The sequence below is a fragment of the Moschus berezovskii genome, chromosome 12 (genome assembly GCF_049115385.1).
Source record: "Moschus berezovskii isolate FMDL1 chromosome 12, NW_MosBer_1.0, whole genome shotgun sequence".
Classification (NCBI taxonomy): Eukaryota; Metazoa; Chordata; class Mammalia; order Artiodactyla; family Moschidae; genus Moschus; species Moschus berezovskii.
In genome coordinates, this window is record NC_142471.1 from 7,604,392 (window position 1) to 7,628,901 (window position 24,510).

Genomic DNA, 24,510 nt, shown 5'->3' on the forward strand with positions numbered 1-24,510 from the left:
AACCTTCTATGCTTGTTGCTAACATGCCTCCCCAGACTGGCTCAGTGGGTTAGAGAGGGTGTTTCAGGTTGCTGGGGTACAAGCACATCTTGGTGGCTTAATTTTTGAATATAGGCCATTCTTCTGCAGTCTTGCAAAGTAGTCTGTGTTGTTCATATTTAATGTTTAAATGAAAGCGAATTAAAATTAATCTTGTTTAGGGAATTCCACAGCTCCCTCTTGAGATAAGTGGAAACACCCCAGGGTGATATAAAATTGAGGTTGGGAATTGCTGTGTTGGAGTGCTGTGCTAATGAGGTGAAGGTCAGGGGTTCAATCCCCATGTGAAGGGAGCAGTTAATTTCGCTCTGCCTCATGGCCTCAGATTCCACCCTTAACCCTGACCATCTGCCTCAAAGATGAGCCACTGGTCTCTAGCAAGACAATGCGTGGAAGGGCCAGATCCATGCAAATACATCAACCCTGTAGAAAGACAACCCATAGCATGTCCCATGTGTAATGCGCCAGGATCTGTAATTTTGCAGATGAAAGCATGATGACAGTATTACTTTATGTTGAAAATAAAAATATAGAAGAGTCCAATGAATCAGATGTTGGGGGTCCATGAACTCTGAGGCATGACTCTTCATTCTCAAGAGTTTAGCTAATTTGTTAGAGAGATACCTTAAGAAACTCAGTGCATTAATATATATGGGATTCCCAGATGGCACAGTGGTAAAGAGTCTGCCTGTCAATGCGGGAGACACAAGAGATGCTGGTTTGATCCTTGGGTCAGTTCTGCCCACAGCTCCTTGAGATCATGGAGTTGAAAGAGCAGTTTTAAGTAGATGCGAATGAACTATTCAATTGCTTCCACCTCCCAGCCCAAAAGTTGAGCCCGTGCTCTGCAACAAGAGAAGCCACCACAATGAGAAGCCCATATACCACAACTAGAGAGTAGCCCCCACTCATGGTAACTAAAGAAAGTCCACACGCAGCAACGAAGACCCAGCCCAGCCAGAGATTAATTAATTAAAATAAATTAATTAAATATTTTTGCAAAAGGAAACTGAAGGCTGAGAGAGGCCAGAACTCTGGATTTCTTTGCCCTGGGAGGCTCAGAGCTTTGAAAAATCCATAGGGCAAGGAGCAGCAATATGGTGCCAGGGATCAGCAGAGAGATCGGGGGACTGGATTAGGCGGTGGATCAGCAAACAAGGAAATCATCAAGAGTCTAACAATATTTTTCACCACTAATAAGGGCTGGGAACCTCCCTGGGGGATCAAGACCACGGACTGGCCACATAAAAAGAATAGCATTAAGGTCATACTAAGCGAGAAGGACACTTAGGTGTCTCCTCCTTTGTTCAACAAATATTTAGTAAGAAAATTCCAGGAGCCAGGCACCAAGGCAAGTGACCAGAACACAGACCTGGCCACTAGGAGAGGAAACAGAGTAGCAGGAATGCTTGGGAGCATGTTGGAGGAAGATCCATTCTGGGTAAGGCAAGGAAGCGACACAGAAGAAAGTGATGACAGGTTAAGTGTGGGATCAAGAGGGGAGGTCAGGGTTCATGCAGAGGGGACAGGCTCACATGGCCCTGACGTCAAGGGACCATCACTGTAGCCTGGGTGAGTCTGCAGAGGCTGAAAATGTTACTCATGCTCCCTCTAATCTGGGAATCGGGGTATATGGCTAGGGTTCGTGTGCTGCCCCAGGCAGAAGTCAAGGCTCAAGGCAGGAAAATCCTGAAGAGCAGGCAACTGGGATCACACTCTTTCAGTGGATCAGAAAGAACCACAGGCTGGACTTCCCTGGTGCTCCAGTGGTTAAGAATCTGCAGGCAGGTACAGGGGACACAGGTTCAATCCCTGGTCCAGGAAGATTCCACAGCTGCAAAGCAGCTAAGCCCATGCACCACAACTGCTGAGCCCAGGAGAGCTCGCGAGTTACAACTACTGAAGCTCCAGAGCCAGTGCTCTGCAACAAAAGAAGCCACCGCAATGAGAAGCCTGTGCCCTGCAACTAGAGAGTAGCCCCCGCTCATTGTAACTAAAAAGAAAGCCCGCAGGCAGCAGAGAAGACCCAGACCAGCCAGAAATTAATTACTGAATTAAAACAATAAAATGTTTTTTAAAAATGAAACCACAGGCTGAGAGAGGCCAGAACTCTGGATTGCTGTCCCCTGGAAGGGTCAGAGCTTTGAAAAATCTGTAAGGCCCTAGTGGGTGTTTTGATCCTCACAGGCCTACCTGATGGGCACCCAACCTCTGCTGGCACTCTCTGTCAAAAGGGCCTCCTGCATGGATGAGGCATCATCCCTAGGGAGCTGAGAAGTCACGTGGACCCCAGGGTGTGAAGAATCAACTGGATCCCTAGCAGAGAAGAAAGTGACATCTTTCAGTCTGATTAAGGGTCACACCCCCAAAGAGCCCTTCAGCTGGATGGGGGCTCTTCCTCTGACTTTTCATTTCCTGGGGATGTTACATTCTTAGCCCATGACAGAGGACGCCTTCTTCCAAGCAAGAAAGTGGTCAAGAGCCTCTCAGTCTTTGGAAAGCAGAAGTCAGGATGCTGAGTAGAACAATAAATCCTTCATACTTTCAACAACAATTTATTGAGCATATACGATGTGCCAAGCCCTTGTGCCAGCCCCAAAGACCCAGTGGTGAGCAAAGTATGCTCTCTGTCCCCAGGGAACCTACAGTCCCCTGTGTCAGTCAAAGAGAAGAAAGGTTCTTTGGTTCTAACAGAACCTCAAATTAGTAGAGTTCAAATAAGCTGGACCTTCCTGTCTCTCTCACATGTCCATGTATGTATAAAGCAGTGCAGAGCTCTGATGCAGAGACCCAGGTGCCTTCCATCTAGGGTGTTGTCCTCATCCATTTAGTCCAAGATGGTTCATCGCTAGGTCCACCTTCCAACAAGCGGGGAGGAAATGGGGGGAGAAGAATGAGAGACACAAATCTCTCCCCCCAAAGGCCCAGAAATGGCACCGACCACTTTAGCAAAAGCTCTGTTTACAGGAATGAATCCTATGACCCTCTTACGATGCAAGAGATCCTAGGAAATGGGGTCTTTAACTAGACAGCCATGTGCCCAGCCCACTTTCCGTTCCGGAGGAAGAAGGTGAGTGTGGCTATTGGGGCAGGGGGCAAGCACTCATATCTAATAAAGCTGGGAGGTGAGTAGCAAGACCACATACCTCTCCTGGAGCAAGAGCTAACGAATGAGTGATCCAAAGCTGGGCAGAGAAGGAAAAATCTACAAACGCACAGGACCTGAAGGGCAGGGAGAAAGGGCAATAGCGAAAAGCAAAGGGAACCACTGACGCTCATGCAGGGTTTCAGACTACCTAGGGATGTCACTGAACGTCCTTCAGAGGCAGGCATCACCCCAGACAGTAGTGTAAATGGGAAAGGGATAAAGAGGGCGCAGCCTGAGGCAGATCTGATGAAGCAAGCGCCTCAAGAGTTCATTTTCTGGTTCCGGAACCGTCCATCAAGAAAAGGCATCAGGACCAACGGCGAGGCCCGTTAGTGACACCAGCTTGTTGCCTTGCCACCATCCTAATGGCCACAGCAGTGCTGGTGGTGAAGGCAATGTGACACTGGATGAACACTTTGTCTCTCTGTGGAGCAGTGAATTCCCTTAGCATCCTTGGATGAGAAGACTGGTGAACTAGAAACTTTAATTGGAGCTCTGCTGGTAGACAAAGGAGAAATCCACATTTGTGAGCACCATTCACAGAAATCCTAAGCCCGTCCTCTGTAGAACAGGACTTGGACCAGTAGCCAATCTCCCAGTGGTGGATAAGCCCAGACACAGGATGCGCTCACCACCCCTCACCCCTTCCCAGCATGTTTCAGATTTTTCTTGCTTTTCATATTTTCATGCAAAATGCACAGAAGAGTTGAGAAAAATTTCTGATGATTTGCACCCTATGCTGTGCCAGGCGTGGTGCTCAGCACTCAATGGCATTTACACTTGTGTTTTCCACTCTACAAAAGGCCTTCGCAACATCTTAACCAGATCCTTTCTCTGTGAGGTACGTGTAATGGGAATCACAGTTATTCCCACTTAACAGATGAACAAAATGTGATCCATGATTTACCTAAGATCATGTAGCCAGTCCAGAACCAAGGCTGACCTAGATTCCCTCCTTTCTGGGGGTCACTTCCACTGGTCACTCCTGCTGAACCCACCGCTCGTTTCAGTTGCCTTGAGAAGTTATCCTCCAGTACCATGTGCTGGGCTGCTCAGTGATGTTCTAATATAGGTCAAATCCCAGGGCAAGTAACCTCCACTCATAATCTGCACACTTTGTATTATAAAACAGAGAAATTAGAGAGCGACAGTTCTCTTTAAAAAGTGGGGAGAGGTTCGCAAGAGGCTTCCTTGAAGCCTCTGGGGCAATTATGATATAATAACCTCTGGAATGATTGCTTATCCATTCTGGTTTCAGGCAGGCACCTGCTGTGGGGTGGGAAGCACGTCAGGTCGTGGGAACTTGAGCCCAGCTGTGCCTGAGGAGCACTGCGGTGGTTTAGTGAAACCTGTGAAGAAAGCTGATCACCGAAGAATCGATGCTTTTGAACTGTGGTGTTGGAGAAGACTCTTGAGAGTCCCTTGGACTGCAAGGAGATCCAACCAGTCCATTCTAAAGGAGATCAATCCTGGGTGTTCATTGGAGGGACTGATGCTGAAGCTGAAACTGCGACACTTTGGCCACCTCATGCGACGAGTTGACTCACTGGAAAAGACTCTGATGCTGGGAAAGGTTGGGGGCGGGAGGAGAAGGGGACGACGGAGAATGAGATGGCTGGATGGCATCACCGACTCTGTGGACATGAGTTTGAGGGAACTCCGGGAGTTGGTGATGGACAAGGAGGCCTGGTGTGCTATGATTCATGGGGTCGCGGAGAGTCGGACACGACTGAGCGACTGAACTGAACTGAACTGAATGTTAAGTAACTAGACTATGGATTGGGGTTTGTGATTTTTGTTAGATTGTTTATTTCGGTCTTCAGTTTCTGTCATTGGTCAACTTCTGAGGGACTAAACAGCACACAGTATGTTGGAGCTGCATGGAGCTGGGCTGAATCTCAGTCCTCATCTTAGGTGACCTGGCATCATTTGAGCCAATTGATTACTTCCTCCTCCTGAAACAGCTCCTTCCACCCCGACTCCTCTGAAGTTAATAACACCTACCCTGCGATGTCTTCCAAGGATTAGAAAGAACTTGTTTTGGGTAGCCTATCCCGTCTCCAGTGGTTCTTTCCAACCCAGGAATCAAATGGGGTCTCCTGCATTGCAGGCAGATTCTTTACCAACTGAGCTATCAGGGAAGCCCTTGGAACAAATAAAGAAGTTAAAATTTAAAAAGGAAAGTGCATGTGCAAAAATAAATAAAAGTTCAAATTAAAAACAAAACATGTTCAAAAATTTAATTAAAATTTTTAAAAAATTTCATGTGCAAAATAAATAAAAATGAAAATGAAAAAAGAAAGAGCATGTGCAGAAAATAATTAAAAATTTAAAAAGGAAGTGCATATGCAAAAATAAAATTTAAAAGAAAAGCATTTGCAAAAATAAGTTAATTCATTGAAATTTTAAAAAGAAAGCATATGTGCAAAAATAAATAAATTGAATTTTAAAAAGAAATAAAAAGCTTGTTCAAAAAAGAAACTAATTCATTAAAATTTTTAAACGGAAAGCGAATATGAAAAGTCAGTGTAGGACCTGAAGTGAAGTTGCTGTCGTGTCCGACTCTTTGCGACCCCATGGACTGTAGCCTACTAGGGTCCTCCGTCCACGGGATTTTCGAGGCAAGAATGCTGGAGTGGGTTGCCATTTCCTTCTCCAATGTAGGACCTGGCACGGAGTAATTCGCTGATATTGTTGTTATTCCAGAGGCAAACAGAGCCACGTGAAACACACAACTCTGACCCAGTAGATGTCCACACCCTTTTGACCTGGTTGACCTCCAGCTTGGTTATCATCACTGCTAAACTCTCCCTACTTTGCAAAAGATACAAGCTACTGTGGTGACCCCAACAACACTCTGTTCAACAATTCCATTGTAAACCATCCATCGTGCAGTCAGCAATATTTATGGATATGTGGGGATATTGCAGAAGTTGGAGGTCCAAAGAAAAATAAGACTTTGGCCTCTCTCCTCATGGAGCTCATGGTCCTTCACAAGGGATGAGCAGGTAGACAAACGATGCCAGATGGGGTGGTAAGTTCTAGGACATTCTGGGTCTAATCTGTGGCCTGCCCAGCACCTCCTGCCTCATCCCGTTCCACACATTACACACATTACACCCAAGGTTCCAGACCATCAGCAAAAACCCCCAGATGAGCGCTCACTGGCATCCAGTTATGCTGACCCTGCAGCAGCAGCAGCCATGGTGACATAAACTCCTAAGGATGCCTCGTAGGGCCAAGTGGTGAGCATCTGGCCCTCAGCTTTGGCATACTAGCCATGGTTTGGCCTTAAGGTAAGCTGGTTCATGACGGAATGAAGGGCGGTGACGTGAGGCCGCGTGAGCCCCTCTAGACCAACTCAGAAACCGAAAGGAGCTTAAACAAAGGCCAGGGAAGCTCGTGTCTGGGTCTTGCCTCCCTAGTCAAGTGGGGAGACACTGGTGCCTTCTGATCTTTCCAGAACACAACTCCCTTCCCCTCTGCCTCCTGGGGGTTGGGGGTACTTCCTGCCCAGTGGCAGAGGAAGGTTGTTCAGGATGATGAAGTGCAGGCTGGGGTGGTGCCCCCTCCACATTCCTTGGCCCAGCTCCAAAAGAGATCCCCACCTCTTTATTTCTCAGCTGCCACTTCACCTTGGGGCCAGGTTCTTCCCTCAAACAGGAGCCTGGAGGGAATGATTCACCAGCAGGCCGTGGGAGGGCCTTGAGGAGGAGGGTGTTTGGCTCCCCTGTAAAAGCTTGAGCAAGAAGTGCTGTCAGAAGGCCATAGCCAGGGGCTAATTCTTCTCTCTGCACCAAAGCTCCAAGAGCCTTTGTTTGATTAAGGTGTTTCCCCCAATGGTTGCCAGAGTGCCAGCCATTCCTACAAGATCCCACTTGATAAGGCAGGACTGGAAGGGTAGGTGAAGGGGAGCTCAGGGTTGCTGGTTGGCAGGCAGCAAGTGGCTGCCTGTGGAACCTTCTGGCACCCCGGGCCCTCGTGCTGCTGTGCTCAAGTGGCTTTGTGCCCAGAGGAAGGTTTTGGGTTCACATCCGGAGGGGCCACACAGTGTTCCCATCTGGAGGCTGGCCCTGCAGCAGGGGTAGGGCACAAGCTCTCTGCAGTCCGCAGGGGCTGGCTTAACCTCAGAAGCTTTCCTGGGGGTCACCTAAAATGGACAGTCCAGGTCCTGTGACCGCAGGGCCAGTTCTGAACTTGCCAGGACTTGGCTCCCTTCTGAGCCAGGAAACACTCCTCTAAGAAACGTTAGGTGTGGATAAGTGGGGTGGGAGTGGGAGGAGGAACCCTGATCACTATCTTTCCCACAAATCCACCCTCCACATAGTGGTGAGAGCCCAGGTGTGAACGTAAGTAGATGGGACTCAGATCTTAGCAGCTACTGAGGCTGGATGAGCAGTGACTGCACCTCTGAGACACACCTGAAAAGACAGACCTGATCGCCATGATGGGGCGGTGCTGTTTCGGGGATGGAGGAAATGGTGTGTGTCCAGCTTCTCTCTCTTTTTTTTTTGCTGCACTGCATAGCTTGCAGGGCTTTCCTGGTGGCTCAGACAGTAAAGAATCTGCCTGCAATGTGGGAGACACGGGTTCAATCCCTGAGTCGGGAAGATCCCCTGGAGGAGGACATGGGAACCCTCTCCAGTGTTCTTGCCTGGAGAATCCCATGGACAGAGGAGCCTGGTGGGCTACAGTCCATGGGGTCACAAAGAGTCAGACATGACTAAGCGACAAAACACAGCACAGCATAATGCAGAATCTTAGTTCCTCTACCAGGTACTGAACCCATGTTCCCTGCAGTGGAAGCTTGGAATCTGAACTATTGGACTGCCAGGGATGTCCCCGTATGCCTAGCTTCTAACCAGGGCTAGCCACATAGAAAACTCTCAAGAAATGGTGGTTGCTCAGTGCTCTGGGACAACCCAGAGGGATGGGGTGATGAGGAGGGAGGGAGAGAGGGGTTCAGGATGGGCAGACACATGTACAGTTCAGTTCAGTCGCTCAGTTGCGACCCCATGAACCGCAGCACCCTGTCCATCACCAACTCCTGGAGTCCACCCAACCCATGTCCATTGAGTCGGTAATGCCATCCAATCATCTCATCCTCTGTCATCCCCTGTCTCCTCCTGCCCTCAATCTTCCCCAGCATCAGGGTCTTTTCCAATGAGTCAACTCTTCGCATGAGGTGGCCAAAGTATTGGAGTCTCAGCTTCAGCATCAGTCCTTCCAATGAACACCCAGGACTGATCTCCTTTAGGATGGACTGGTTGGATCTTCTTGCAGTGCAAGGGACTCTCAAGAGTCTTCTCCAACACATCAGGATGATGAAGTTCAGGCTGGGGTGGTGCCCCCGCGCCCCCCACACAAACATTCCTTGGCCCAGCTCCAAAACAGATCCCCATCTCTTTACTTCTCAGCTGCCATTTCACCTTGGGGTCAAGTTCAAAAGCATCAGTTCTTCAGTGCTCAGCTTTCTTTATAGTCCAATTCTCACATCCATACATGTACACCCATGGCTAATTAATGTCAATATATGGCAAAAAAAAACACCACAATATTGTAAAATAAATAGCCTCCAACTAAAAGGAGATCCAACCAGTCCATTCTAAAGGAGATCAATCCTGGGTGTTCATTGGAGGGACTGATGCTAAAGCTGAAACTGCAATACTTTGGCCACCTCATGCGACGAGTTGACTCACTGGAAAAGACTCTGATGCTGGGAAAGGTTGGGGGCGGGAGGAGAAGGGGACGACGGAGAATGAGATGGCTGGATGGCATCACCGACTCTGTGGACATGAGTTTGAGTGTACTCCGGGAGTTGGTGATGGACAGGGAGGCCTGGCGTGCTGTGATTCATGGGGTCGCGGAGAGTCGGACACGACTGAGCGACTGAACTGAACTGAACTGAAAATAAATTAATTCAAAATTTAAAAAAGAAATGGTGTCTGCTACCCTCCTTCCAGACCCCCTCTCTGTCCCCCTAAGTTCCTTGGGCAGACTTTGTTGAGTCTCATTTCATGCTTCTGTGGTAACTCTCCAGGATTCGTATTCTGAGTGTTTGCATTCACCTCTGCAGCACATCACCAATGCTTGGGTGTAGGAATTCTGCCTTGCTTGGTATCACCTCTCCAGCTGTGTCCCCCTCCCTCATACAGAGGCGCTGATGAGGGTTCATCTACCCCTGGGCTCTAGTTCCACTTCAGAAAGTGTCAGCGGCCCAGATAAGGCATGCCCAAGACTCAGGAAGGCGGTGGCAAGGGGGCAGTGGTCCTTACTCCCACCGTGTCATCCTTACTTGGTTCCCATCCCTGCAGAGCACCAGTGAGACTGTCCTTTATCAGCCAGAGAGCAAATGGCATGTGGGGAGGCCTGGAGCTGAACTGAAGGGTGATCACTGCATTAACTTCAAAATGAAGACAAAAATGCACGACCCCCTGAAGTTTAGAGCCAGGCTTAGCCTACTCCACAGTCCTTCTGTGAAGAAACAATAACCTCACACCATTAACCACAGGCGGTACTAGTGGTGAAGAACCCGCCTGCCAAAGCAGGAAACCTAAGAGACACAGGTTCAATCCCTGGGTCAAGAAGATCCCCTGAAGGAGGGCATGGCAATCCACTCCAGTATTCTTGCCTGGAGAATCCCATGGACAGAGGAGCCTGGTGGGTTACAGCCCATGGGGATGCAAAGAGTCGGACATGACTGAAGCGACTTAGCATGCATGCATCACACCATTAAAGAAAAATAATGGACACCATGAGACCTTCAATCAAACCACTTCCTGATGCAGAGAAAGTTTCTGTCTTTGAAACTGGAATCAAGAGAAGGTACATCTGGTCCTCCTTCCAATTGTGCACGCAGGAGGCTTTGCCTGATCCCTGGGATCTAATTAGGGCCTGTTGCTCTCTCTGTCATCATTTCCTGGAGCTCTCTGTCGTAGCTCTTGCCACATAATCTACATATGCTTTATTTGTACAGGTATTTGTTTAATATCCACTTCATCTCTATCCTCACAGGTTTGAAGATAGTGATGTATCCAGGGTCTATATATATCTATATATATATATATAAGCTCTCAATGTATTCATCCAACAAACAGTTCCTAAGTGTCTTCCACGTGCAACATAATCTTCTAGATGTTAGTCAATGCAAACAACAGACAGAGGGATAGTTTGTCAAATTAGCACAAGACTGAACTGGGCTATGGGACTGTATTAGTTTTCTGTTTCTGCTGTAACAAATGACCACAAATCCAGTGGCTTACAATAAGATAAATTCATTTGTCAGAAGTGAAAAGTCAGGGACTCCCCAGTGGTCTGGTGGTTAAGACTTTGCCTTCCAACGTACGGGGTGTGGGTTTGATCCCTGGGTCGGAGAGTTAAGATTCCACATGCTCAGAGGCCAAAAAAACAAAACATAAGACAGAAGCAATATTGTAACCAGTTCAATAGGGACTTTAAAAATGTTCCACATCAGAACAAAATCGTTTTTTTAAAAAAAGTGAAAGATCAGTGTCTCAGGGCTAAGATCAAGCAGCAGGGCTGTTTCCTTCCTCTGAGGGGAGAACCTATTTCCTTGCCTTTTCTGGCTTCGAAAGGCAGCTTACATTCCCCGGCTCCTGGCCCCTTCCTCCAACTCCCAAGCCAGCAGTGTAACACCTTCAAATCCTCCATTTCTAATCTCTGCTCCTCCAGTCACATCGCTGACTCTGACCTGCCTGCCTCTCCCTTATGAGGACCCTTGTGATGACATTGAACCCATTCAGATAACCCAAGGTAATCTCCTCACTTCAAAATCTTTAATTTAATTGCATCTGCAAATTCCCTTTTACCATGTAAAGGACCATTCAGAAGCTCCAGTGATTAGGTCGTGGCCATCACTAAATGTCCATTATTCAACCTGCCACAATGACCTAAGTAACATATATTTGGAAATCTTTGAATGAATTAGATTTCCTAAATACTAGCAATCTCTTACTCCAAACCTCTAGGTGTTTTTACAAAGTACATGTCTTTGAAATCACATCTTACTTACTCAAACTGGAGAGGATGTTTTCTCATCAGCTCTGAATATTTATGACATGTCCATGCTCTATAATCACCTGCAGAGGAGCAAGGGGACCCCTTCTCTGGTAGATTAAATGGTGTCTCCCGCCAAAAGATATGTCAATGTCCTAATCCCATACCTGTGAATGGAGTCCTATTTGGAAATAGGGTCTCTGCAGATGTGTTCAGACAATGTCTTCCTAGATTTGTTGTTATTGTTTAGTCGCTAAGTTGTGTCTGACTCTTTTATGACTCCATGGACTATAGCCTGCCTTGCTCCTCTGTCCATGGAATTCTCCAGGCAAGAATACTGGACGGGCTACGATTTCCTTTTCCAGAGATCTTCCCAACCCAGGGATCGAACTTGCGGGCGGGTTCTTTACCACTGGGTTAGATGAACCCTAAGGACTGCAAGGAGATCCAACCAGTCCATCCTAAAGGAGATCAATCCTGGGTGTTCATTGGAAGGACTGATGCTAAAGCTGAAACTCCAATACTTTGGCCACCTCATGCGACGAGTTGACTCACTGGAAAAGACTCTGATGCTGGGAGGGATTGGGGGTGGGAGGAGACGGGGTCGACAGAAAATGAGATGGCTGGATGGCATCACCGACTAGATGGACATGAGTTTGAGTGAGCTCCGGGAGTTGGTGATGGACAGGGAGGCCTTGCGTGCTGTGATTCATGGGGTCGCAAAGAGTCGGACACGACTGAGCAACTGAACTGAACTGAACTGAAAACTTAGTGAATTGTGTCCTCATAAGGAGAGTGAGATTTGGACTCAGAGACAGAGGAAAGAAGGTCATGTGACAGGGAAGGCAGAGATTGGAGTGATGCAGGTAAGACAAGGATGGGCAGGATCCACTGGAAGCTGAAAAAAGAAAGGAAGTCTTCTGCCCTAGAGCTTATGGAAGAAGCACAATCCTGTGATACACCAGTTTCAGACTTCTGGCCTCTAGAAATGTGACAGAATACATTTCTGTTGCTTTAAGCCACCCAGTTTCTGGTATTTTGTTACAGCAGCCCCAGAAAATGAATACAACCCCTTCAACACCCTATACCCCAGGGGGTGCCAGAAGGACTGTCCAAGGATGCTTCAGGAGCAATCTTAAATTATCCCCTCATCCCATGCCTCTTTCCCACGCCACAGCCCATTTCTTCCACATTGCACACACTAGGCCATGAGGAAAGGCTTTGCCATTGAGAATGAGCCACCAACTTCCCCTCCACTTGGACTGCCTTCTCCAGACTCAAAGTCACCACTGAGAATTCATTTTTTCCCCCTTGTTTCTTGGAAAGCACCTCTCAGGACCATTTCAAGAAAAACAAATTGTGAGGTTTGTTTAGGATCTATTTAAAGGGAATCATCAGGGCAACTTCCAATAACAAACCAGAGGCCAGTCAGAGCTTTAGGACAAGACTAGAGCCACTGTGAATGCGTGTGCCCTGCCAGCTGGGCTGGATTGAGGCCGCCACACACCCATCCCCTGGCACGGCCACCCTCGTTCACCAGCAGCTTGGTTGCTGCTTTCCCAGCCCTCTGCCCAGATGAACACAAAACTGCATGGTCACCAAAAAAGAACTGCCAAGCAGTATTGCTGTAAGGTTTCCCACCTTGGCAAGTTCACCAGGAACATTTTGAACCCACAGAGCTCCTTTCACCCAAAAATCCCAAACCACTCGTTTTTAACTGGTTCTGTGTGTACAAAGCCTGTTGCCAGTCCTTCAGAGTGAGGTGAATAGAAACTGTTCCTCCTGAGAAGGATCCACTCAAGCTGAGACCTCAAAGAAGTGAAGGAGCCATGAGAAGATGCAGAAAACAGTATCCTGGCAGCAGGAAGAGTGTGTGCAAAGGTCCTGAGGCAGTCAAGTTGCTGGCCAGTGTTCAAGGAACTGAACAGCAGGGGTGGCGTGAGCACAGGGAAGCAGGAGCAAGACGAGGCCAGAGAGGAGGGGCTCGGGCTGGATCACAAGAGCTTTATTCCAGGTTTGGATTTTATGCTAAGTACAAAGGGGAGCTCCTGAAGGGTTTTAATGATGAGGCTGGAAAGGGACAGAGATAGAGATAATTCAGGGGAGAGTGATGAGATTCAGTGGATTGGATGGGTATGGGAAACAGATAATGAGGAATCCAGGATGGTGCCCAAGGCTGAGCCCACACAAGTGTTTCCATGCCACTGGCTTACCATGTGCAGCCTCTCTGGGACTCTCGAGATGTAAAATTATGTTCTGTGACTTCAGTCTCCACCTTCCAAAGCTGAAGAAGAACTTCCTAGAATGTCCCCTGGTGTCCTTCCTGTGAGATGGTACCAACACAGTTCTGTGAGCTGTTGGGGGCCATGAAAGGGTGCATACAGGCTCCAGGCACCAAGATTGCTGGAGCAGCCCCCACAGACAAACTCTCCATCCCCATTCACCCCACGTCCTCCCCAGGCACATCCTGAATTGTCTCATTCCATCAGCACACCTAAGACCCTCCTCTTCCCAACCTGAGTTCTCGCCCTTCAAAGCCGCAGAAGTGAAAGTCATTAAGAGAGGTCAAAAGATGGAGCCAGGAGGTGTTTAAACACCCAGGGAGCAAGGACTGAGCCTTTTCCTTGCTTTCTTGTTCTCAAACTTTTTTGCTCATACTGGGAACACTGGCTGTTGACGCATGAAATATTGAGGCAACCTTGTTTATATTCTTGGCACCTTATTTGGCTGAATGTGCCTTTTCAAAATCAAGACATGCTGGTGTTTTTTTTTTTTAATAAAAAATATGAAAATATCCCAAAGCAGAAAGGAGTACTGAGGGTAACCATATAAAAACATTTTAAGCTGAGAAAAATAACCCAGTTCCACCAAGTCCCAAAGACAACCTTGGTTTCCATGGGATGTGAACCAAGTACAGAGCTCCTAGCAGTGGGTGGGACAAGACACTTGCTCTCAGTCCAAATAAGCAAACATCCTCCCCAAATCCAGCATCCTTGCCCCACATGCTGCGGTTCCAACTTGCTTCCTGTTTTTGGCCCTCCCAAAAATACTTCTCACAGACTTTTTTTATTCTCATCTCCTCACCTTGAAAAGCACCGATTTGCAAGCACAAGTATCTTAGCATGGAGACAAATCCAGCAGGCATTCAAGACACTCGGGCTATAAGAAATGCATCTCATCGGAAAATTTCCATTGCCAACAGTTAAAAAAAAAAAAATCCCAAGATAAATGGGTCTTTACTTATAGGACTAAGGGCTCCATTATTTTTCAAACACTCTCCTGCCTCCAAGAAGCCAAGAAAATTGGTCATGCACCCAACCAGCTGATCCAATCTCAAAAAATCTTCTGACCTTAATGAAAAAGCCCTAATTTTTCCTCCCCTTTAATAAATGCATCTTCTCTCCTTCCAAAGCAGTATTCAGCCTGTGGGTTAGGCAGGCAAGGTGCCCAGTTTATGCAAATGGGCAGAAACACCTGATTTATCGGGATTTTTCCCACTGCTTTAATCCAGGAGTCCCTGCTCCCCAGGACCTGGGAAGGGGAACAGATGACTCATGGACCGTGACTCCAGGGGACTCAAAGAGCATGTACATTTGAATGTAGATTTCGGTATTTACATATATGTGTGTGAAGGGAGGGTGTGAAGGGAGGGTATTAAAAGACCAAAATCTTAGAGACCGCCTGAAGGTGTCAGAAAAGCTAACTCAGGTGGAAAACTCCCTGGAAAAAAAAATTCCCCTGCTCTGTAGATGGTTCTAATCTGTCTTTCAGAAGCTGGAAGAGAGAGGCAAGGATTTGGACCATGGCCTGGAGACAGAATTATTTGCAGCTCTCTTTCCCAAGGAATGAATCGCAGCCCCTCGGGCTGGTACAGCAGGTGCTGTGAAATCTGGCTGACAGGTCAACTTCAAGGTGATCTGCTTGCTGAGGCTTCTCTCTGTTCCACTAATCTCCCACCACACCTCAGGTGCCTGGTAAAGGTAAATAATTATGACTAAGTGCATAAAGCAGGAGGGTCTTTGCACACCTGTAATTATTCCCTGGCAAGACTCTACAGAACCTGGGAGTTCCCCATAGGGCTGGTGGGGGCCGTTTCGGCAGAGGATAAGTCAGGGTGGGTCCTTCCAGGCAATATCTGGCTGGAGGAACCAAAATTCAAACACAACACTGGATGCCTGTTTTAGGGAATGACTAGAAGACTCTGAGGAGAAGGTAATGGCAAGCCACTCCAGTACTCTTCCCTAGAAAACCCCATGGATGGAAGAGCCTGGTAGGCTGTAGTCCGTGGGGTCGCTATGGGTCAGACACGACTGAGCGACTTCACTTTCACTTTTCACTTTCACACATTGGAGAAGGAAATGGCAACCCACTCCAGTGTTCTTGCCTGGAGAATCCCAGGGACGGGGGAGCCTGGTGGGCTTCCGTCTATGGGGTCACACAGAGTTGGACACGACTGAAGTGACTTGGCAGCAGCAGCAGAAGACTCTGAGTCAAAGTTCCCAGGCTCCTAAACTGTGATAAACCTGGCTGGGATGCTCATACATGCCGATAAATGTCTCAAAGTAAACAAAACCTCATCCCCTTCCAGCTGCACTATCCCAGAGAAATAAAATGGGAGCCATGGGTGTGATATTTAATTTCCAATTGCCACGTTTAAAAAGAGAAACAGGTAAGATTCACTTTGACAACTTAATGGACCAAGAATATTATTTCACCATTAAATATAAAAGATATCATCTATAAAATATAAAATATAAAAATTATTGAGATTTTTTTCCCCCACACTAAGGCTTCAAAACCCAGGGATCTGAAGAATTTATGTCACATATGAATATAGACCACCTGGAGTAGGAGATGACCACCCACTCTTGCCTGGAAATATTTCTTGCCTGGAAAATTCTATGGACAGGGGAGTCTGGTGGGCTACAGTCCATGGGGTTGCAACGAATTGGACACGACTGAGTATGCACACACACATAACACTTGAATGTAGATCAGCCACATTTCAAGTTCCCAGGACCGTATTAGACAGGTAATCTCTGAAGATGATGTTCCCCCCTCAAAACATTTTGACTTCCCTGAAACATTTTCCACAGAATAAATGAAATTGTGATGTTTGACTCTTACTTGATTTAAAATGCTCGCATTCTTAATAAGATAAGAATTTCTAAAAATGTCTTTTGAAGAGTACCAAGCAGCCTTGGCTGGCCCTTTCCTTCCAGTGCTGAGAACTGCAATCAAAGCATCATATGTTAGGCTAATCAGCTTTTGCCCCTCACAATGGAAAAATAAATATAGCCAGATTCCTTATGAGAAAAAGTTTTATTTATCAGGAAGCTGTAGTATTTATAAACTAATATGAAATAAATGTCTTCAAGACGTCTAAAGCACTCATAATAAACAGATCTCAACAGGAAAAAATGCAAATTCATAATCAAAATTGTAGATATTAACTGCCCCATTGCTTAGGGCTACTCACCAACCTATGGTTGAACACCCACATGTGTCCGTGTGTTGTCTGCCAGGGAACCTGGGCACACAAGCTGCCCTGGACGAGAGCAGGGCCTAGTGACAGCCAGGCAGATGGAGAATACAGGGGCAGGAAGGGCCTCAAAGCCAATGTCTGCCCATCGAGAGGCTGCCTGGGTAGAAGACTCTAGGCCTGGATCCAGGGCTATGGCTAGGAGTTCTGCAGGGAGGAAGGCAGGAAGGAGGTACACAGGAAGGGAGTAGGTACAGAAGCTGCATCCCCTGGCTGTCAGGGAAACGCAGGCCCTTAGCAGAGCACAGAAGGAACCTTCCAGAGTGGGATGGTCAAGATCAGTGCTGCCCAAGACCAATACAACAGGAGTCTTACATGCAGCGTTTATTTTTAGTGGCCACATTAAAAGAAACATAAAATTAATTTTAATAGCATTTTATTTAACCCACTTTTTCCAAAACGTGATTTCAACACGTGCGATACTTCACGTTCTCTTGCCACATAAATCTGCGAAATCCCGCGTGAGACTTGCCATCATAGCACATCTCAGTTTGTAGCGGCCCCATTTCCAAGGCTCCAGAGCCACAGACCCTAGTGGATACCATATATGGCTGCGCAAATCTAGCTATGGGTGTGTGTAGAAGGACGCATAACTTCTGCTCCGATTCTTAAGTCCAAGAGAAGTCAGATCAGCTTAGAGGGAGCGGGCTGGGGACACAGAGGGAGATCAGGTCATCCAAGCCTTCGGAGGGGCCAGCATGCCTGGCTCTGCTATAACCAGAGATTGAATGAGAGGCACCAGCTCCTCTCGCGTCCCCAAGGGTGTCTGTGCAAACAGTGTCAAGATGATGCAGAGCGCCGAGGAACACTCGCTAAATTTTGCCAAGTGCTTGGACACCCGATCACAAGGGTGACCCAGAAAACTGCCAGCGCACCTGTGATGAGGGGCTTGGCGCGGAGCCCGGCGTGGAGGCCACCCGAGGCCACTGCTGGCGGCGGGGAGCCCGGCGCCGAGGCTGCCTAATGTGGAAATGTTTGGATCCGAGCGGGGCAGGCGCTGGGGGCAGCCTCCGGGCCGATGGGGAGGAGCCCCAGCCGGTGGGGCCGGGGCTCCGCGCTGGCAGTAACCAGGCGCGCAGAGGACCACGTGGTCCGCAGCGCCGCGCCTGCCAAGACCCCGACAGCGTCTTTCCTAATAAGTCTGGCGATGCCCGCGTCCTTTCTCTCTCGGCAGAACAGCCTCTCGCCTGCTCCCAGGTCTTGTTTAAGAAGAGAGGGCCGCAGGGGAGAAAAGCAAGCCAAACCCAGCAAAACGGTGGAGGCCAGCCTTTCTTTCCCTAGGCTTCCCCTCTCCGCAGAAGATCGGCTTTGGGAATGAATGAAGGGACACTTTCTCCAAAATGGCATAGTCCACGCTCCCGTTGTTGAATTTCTCATCTGCTTCAGCACGTCTCTTTGGGGTGGGGGTGGGGGGTCGCGCCCCCCCCCGCCCCCGCCCCCGCCAGCATTACCCCGCGGTTCCCTCTCCTGCTCCTGCCTACCCCTCCCTGCAAACGCACCGCCCCTCTAACTTCAGAAAGAGGTCACCCTCCCAGCATCTGGGTCTGGCTTGGGAATCCACGCTTCCTGGTTGCCTCCCAGCCCCACACAAGGGAGGCCAGGATTACAACACGTGTGTGTTTGGGTCAAAAGGAGCACTTTTGAACTATGGCTGCAAGAAAGAACAGCCTGTACAGCCACCCCGAGTCTCCCAGCAACAAAGAATGTACAACAAAGAATGATTAGCCCTCACTTGCAAAACAATTTTTTTTAAAAGAAGTGCAGCGTGGTCTCTTTATAGGGTCGTGGAAGGAGGGTAGCTGGATGGAAAGGCGCCCTCCCTGGACACCAGCGCCCCAGCGTCATTCCCGCTGGAGGGAGGGGGGTGGTTTATGACCTTGGCTTTTACTCAGAAGCCTTTGTAACACGATTACCGATTACCGTCGGGGTTTTGCAAGCTTCCAGACCCAGGTGTGGTTGAAGGTCAGCTGCTGGCGGACAAGGGGCTCTCCTGCCGTTGGGAGAAGGTTACAAAGAATAATTTTCCTGTCCAAGGGCTCGTAGATGATTAACATGTTTCTTTCTGTTAACCAGAGAGTTAATAGTCATTCCAAGCACTCTTTGATAATGGGGGCGGAGGGGAGAAAAGGAATACTGTTAACCATTAATCGAGGGAGATGCCATAAAAGTTAGTGTGGAAAATACGCAGTTTGGGAGAGGAATTCACAGGCAAGGCGAGCCTGGTGGGGACAGTGGAGGAAAGGGAGCAGATTGAGGCCATAAAGTTCATGCATACTTAGAGTGGGGATTTTTTTTTTCCTTTTCCTTGTTACATTACTCTGAGGAAACAGAGTAGGGATAACAAAATAACAAACACGGGAACATTATAAATAAAGCCAATTTTATTGGCTCTTTTGTCCAGCCTCCCACAGCTGAGTGTGTCCTCTGCATGACTTCTTCTTTGGGCCTCTTTGGGGAGGAGAGGAGCCCAGGCACCCCACCTTCCCTTGGAGAAAGCCAGGGTGACCAGAAGGCTCACCCCAGGAAGCCTCTCCCGGGGGCCCCCTTAGCCAGTGCCTTCATCCCTGACTCAAATCATCCTGCTGGGCCCCTGGGCAGTCTCACCTAGAGGAGAGGCTGCCCATTTGCTGCCTGTTTCCTGCAGCCAGATTATGACACGAGGCCCTGGTGCCCATGAATGCTTTCACAGCAGGCCTGGCCCTGGACACAGGAGGACACAGGAGCAGAATTCTTGCTTTGCACAGGCAGCTCCCAGATACCCCACCAAAGTTTCTGGGTGCAGCACACAAGCCTGTGTCTTAAAAAAAACAAAACAACTTTGTATCATTGATGAGGTTTCTACTTGATGCCCTGAACTTACTTTTATTGATTGATTGATTTGATTTTGGCTGGGACTTTGATGCACCTTGACTTTCTCTAATTGTGGCACAGGGGGCTCCTTGGCAGGGGGGATCTTCATTCCCTGACCAGGGACTGAACCCACATCCCCTGTAATTCTTTCCCACTGGACCACCAAGGAAGGCCCCACATGTGTATTTTTTTAAAGCTTAATTCTCCTGTGTAGCTGCAGTCGAATAGTCATCACCTGGAGGAGATAGGGTGGAGAAGAGAGCTGGGTTGCAGGACTCAGAATAAGGTGAGGCATGAGTTGATGGCCCCAGAGGATGACAGCCAGGATGAAGAGTGTGTGATAAGTGTGGATGGTCAAAAGGTTCTGGGCAGCACTGGAGCAGTGCTGTGGCGACCACAGCGGGGAGACTTCCTGCTTCCCTCCCAGAAACGTGCAAAGACATGGTGGACAGTATAGATACCTTTGGAACCACTCCTTTCATCCAGTTCCTGGAGGGACACAGGCCAGGGAAATCTGACTCCAGGGAGGCATGTCCCAAGAACACGTGACACTCATATGGTAACTCACCTACTGTGCAGGCAGAGAGAGATGGCTTCTCTCCTGAACTCTGTTCTCCACTTGCTCCGTGAATGAAGGTTTCATATTTTCCATCTGTTAAATGGAATAATAATTCTTGACATCTGCCAGCCTCACTTGGACGCTATGAATAGAACATTTTTCCCAAGTGCTTTGGGCTGACATTAAAAGGAACTTCCTAAACATTAGCGCACTCACTGCTAGATTTTCTTGGACACCAGTCAACTTAAATGGATAATAATAAATTCCTCTGCCTATCTTTGTTGAGAGATTAAAAGAGAGAAAAATCCCACAAGACTTTGGTTCTTGAATCCTCTGCTGTATAAAATCTCTTTTGGGAGAAGGGTCTGAGGATATACCCAGGGTTGTAAGATGGCAAGAGTTGTTTCTAGAATATTGTGGTTTTAAAATCCCCTTTCCTGAGTGATGTAGACAAAAGCAGTCTGGAGGCAAAGAATGGAGTCGAGTTGCTACTGGACTTTGGGACCATGTATAGACATGAGGTAGATTCCTAGATACATGTACTCATTGGCATTTATTTATTTAACACATAGCAACTTACAGAGTGTTTATAATGGGCCCCCAACCACCAGCCCCAGGTGTTTTGCCACTGTCTGACCCCAGAACCAGCTCTCCTTGGCTGGACCCTCCCCCTGGAATCAGGCTGCCTGTGTAGCACCCCAAAACCCACTCACACGTCCCCTCACTCTCTCTGTCTATGGCAAGGGGGTGAGGGGACTTCCAGGCAAAAGGAAGTTGTCTTCTGGTCTGTGTGTGTGACATGTATATGCCTTGGACACACAGAGGCTAAAGGGAAGAGGAAGGATAGAGATCCCAATAACCACCCCAATAGCCCAAGATGGGAGCTCCTGGGGGTGAGGTTGTAAAGTCCAGGTAAAATTTCCATCTCCCTAAAGAGTTTGTAAGTATCTCAAGCATCAGGATCTGAATTCCCTTATATTCTGTAGGGCTGTTTACACAACAGGGTTTTGTTGAATGGCAACTGAAGAAGTGATTTACTCAGTGGATTTGAGAACTAAATCATTCGCTTTTAACTCCTGCTGGTGTAGACAGATACTGAAGGGGTTTCCTTGTTCTTGCCTCACCTGGGGGCCTGCCGTTCCCTGTCTGGACTAAAACTGGAAGGCACAGAACAGCAACAAAGACACTGCCTCTGAAAATTCAATCCCTATAAACTAACCCTAGGCATTGACTCATGTCAGTGGGCCGCCACTTTCCAAGGATTGTAAACAGACAAGAGGAGGAAGCTGACTGTAAATGCTCCTTGGATCTTGTGCTTCTTTTTTTCCTACCCAGGGGCTTAAAAGCTCTCTCAGACTTTCCTGCATCTTCCATGGCCAGATGGGAACCCAGCACATCCTGGGACTCACCCAAACACAGCTAACATGTCATCAGGACATTTTACAAACAGATCCGTCCAAGGATAGAATGGGATGTCTCCCAACACAGGGAAGGTGAGTCTCATGTTTGCCAGCAAAGACTGTGCCACCACTTACCTGGCGTGCCATAAAATGGACTCCCACCCTGGGTGATCAGTTACACCTGCCAACCAACTTCAAGGCTCTCTTCCAACTTGAGATCCTTTATTTCCTGTGGTTTCAGGTCAGGGGACTATAGAAAGAATGGTGATAAGTCACAGATTCTGACCCCACAAGAAAGGACAAAGCTTTGATAAACACAATTGATTTGGTGTCTGGGCCATCCTAATAGATCCAACACATGCCAGCTAATCCACTCCCTGGGCCTGAAGCTGGTCATGCAGACACCTGGAAAAGCCTGACCACCAATGGCAGTGACAGCAGGCAGTAATGGCTTCCATTTGGCCAGTGTCCCTGTCCCTCATGGCTCCACCCCATTCTTCTGAGCACCTTCCGCATTATCTGAAAGGTGCACTTGGTACAAAATGTGTGTGAAAGGCGCTCGCATAAAAGTGATTTTATGGCTCTGGCTTGGGTTTGGAAGCTAAGCAAACAGAAAGATCTCAGGAATAAAAGGGGCAATAAAATCATTACATGATGCTTTGAACTCATACTAAATACCATCTTTATTTCAAGGTTCTCAACGTGTCTTACCAACAAGTTCAGAACTGTCTTTGTTGCCCCCTTTAGTGGGCGGGGAAACTGAGTCACAGCTGGGTGAGGGCTGGAGAGCCTGCAGGGTTTGCTTTAAAGACCAGCTCTTTGGTGGGCTGGTGGGAGAGCACTCCCAACCACACCTTGGTTCTGAGGGAAATGTACAGATTCTGAGCCCTCAATGTAAATCCTACCCACACAGCACACCTGAGATCCAGTGGCTGGCTGGTTGCCTCTGGAGTTAACCATGATAATAACAGCACAGACCAGTCTTCACGCTTCCTGTACACCGGGCACCACCTCTGCTACTTCTCACTGCAGTCCTGTGACGTCGGTATTCTTATCCTCCTGTGTAAATTGGGACAGTGAGGTATAAGAAGGTGAATGCATTGGAAAGGACCCCCACTGGAGGGCGTGGCACTGAGTTCTGATCCCAGAGCCTGTACATTACCAACCAGGATGCTTACTTCTGAGAACAAAGACCAGGCCACCATTTTTGCTCAGAAGCCAGAAACTTTCATTTATCTCTCCAGTCTTTTTTTTTTCTCTTGGCTGCACTGGGTCTTAGTTGCAACATGTGGGATCTTAGTTCCCTGACCAGGGATCAAACCTGAGCCCCCTGTGTTGGGAGCTGAGTCTTAATCACTGGACCACCAGGGAAGCCCATCCCTCTAGTCTTCATCTCAGGATATGGAGAAGGCCAGGGACAGATTCTGACAGGTTTCCCTTAGAGGTAAATGAAACAGTTTGAAAGACAATGAACAAAGCCATGAGATGAGCCGGACAAGCATTTCTAAAATCACAAATACAAAGAATCCCCCTCCCAAATGACAAGAGATTGTTAAGATGTTGGAGAAAATTCTAAAGTAGTCATTGTTGGGACTTTCCTGGTAGTCTAGTGGTTAAAAATCCTCACTTCCACTCAAGGGGCACAGGTTCAATCCCTGGCGGCAAACTAAGATTCCACATGCCACTTGTGGCCAAAAAAAATGTTCTTGTTATTTTACTGTTTAAAATTTGAAAATTGTCCCATTGAATGTATTGTGGTTGTCCAATAGGGAGATAGCTCAAGAGTTACAAAATGAAATGCTGCAGGCCCAAGCAGCACCCACTCTAGATGCCGTGGTACTCAATCACCCCCTCCTGGTGCACCCAAAGCCCCTCCTGGCCCACAGGGGGACTCTAGCTAGCAGCTCAACAAACATAGCTCCCTTTCCTCCTGGGCAAGCTGGGCTCCATTTCCCAGCCTCCCTTGCAGTTAAGTAAAAGCCATGTGACCAGGTTCTGGCCAATTAGATGTATTCTGGCCAATGTGACTTCCAACCAGCGGGCGTTTCTCCACTGTCTTTTATCTTTGTCAGTCTCCTGGATGTGAATACTTGAGTGATTGATCTTGGAAGCCACATCTTGAGAATGTCTGAGGCTCCATCAGCCTGGATTCTGAAGGCCTCAGTGGAATGAAATTCTTTCCCCTGGTCCTACTGCTGGTCAAACACAGCTGATTTGCTATTGACAGTCATTCTAATGAATAAATCCAACACATGGAAGCTATTCCAATTCATGGGGCAGAAGTTGTTCAGGTGGATGGCTAAAAAAAAAAATTGAACTCAGAATGGCTTCAGTGACAGTTACAATATGTTATAAAATGTCATAAAATGTTAAAATAACTTGCTTTACCTTAACTAATAGAGCAATTTAGAGATAAGAATCCACCCTCTCCAGGCTAAAAATGAAAAATTCTCTAACTATCAACCCCTGACACAGTAGAAAGGAACCCGAGGCACAGAAACATCCCATTATTTTCCTTCTTTGTTGGGTTAGTGGTCTGTGATAAAACTCAACTTCTTCAGTTCCCTTCCTGGATACTCTGGGCTGAGGATGACAGATGGGTTTAGTCTGGAAGCCACCTCCAGATGATTGATGGTCACTACCTGCACGGAGGGTTCTGGGACCACATCAGGAAAGAACACGGTGATTAGTTGATCTTCTCTGCCAAGTGCGGAGAAAGGAGACAGGCTGCCTATGCACTTGCATCAGCCGCCGGCTCCCAACTACCTGTCCATGGACAGATTCCCTCAGGATCACTTGGGATGCTCGCTCACAATTCAGTCTCCAAGTCTCCACCCTCTCTCTTACAACATTAATGAAATTCTCTAGGTGTGGACCCTGGAAAGCTATATTTTTATAATCTTTCCGTACCTTTGTGATAAAGAGTTAACTTTGAAAGCCATGCAGGTGCACACAC

General features: G+C 47.8%; 2 long non-coding RNA genes across 2 annotated transcripts in view; both read right to left on the reverse strand.

The window, feature by feature from the left end:
- The window catches only part of LOC129555101 (uncharacterized), a 29,420-nt gene extending 15,587 nt beyond the window's left edge, over positions 1–13,833 (reverse strand). The window contains exons 1-2 of the long non-coding RNA XR_008685705.1: positions 13,720–13,833; positions 13,417–13,526 (exon numbers count right to left, since the gene is read on the reverse strand). This is a non-coding gene — a long non-coding RNA (uncharacterized LOC129555101). The remainder of the gene's footprint in view (positions 1–13,416; positions 13,527–13,719) is intronic.
- Positions 13,834–19,947: 6,114 nt separating this feature from the next.
- On the reverse strand, positions 19,948–22,606 carry LOC148775925 (uncharacterized). Its single transcript, XR_016038823.1, has 3 exons — positions 22,473–22,606; positions 21,690–21,804; positions 19,948–20,247 (listed from the first exon to the last, which is right to left on the reverse strand). It is a non-coding gene; the product is annotated as an uncharacterized LOC148775925 (long non-coding RNA).
- Between the last annotated feature and the right edge of the window lie 1,904 nt (positions 22,607–24,510).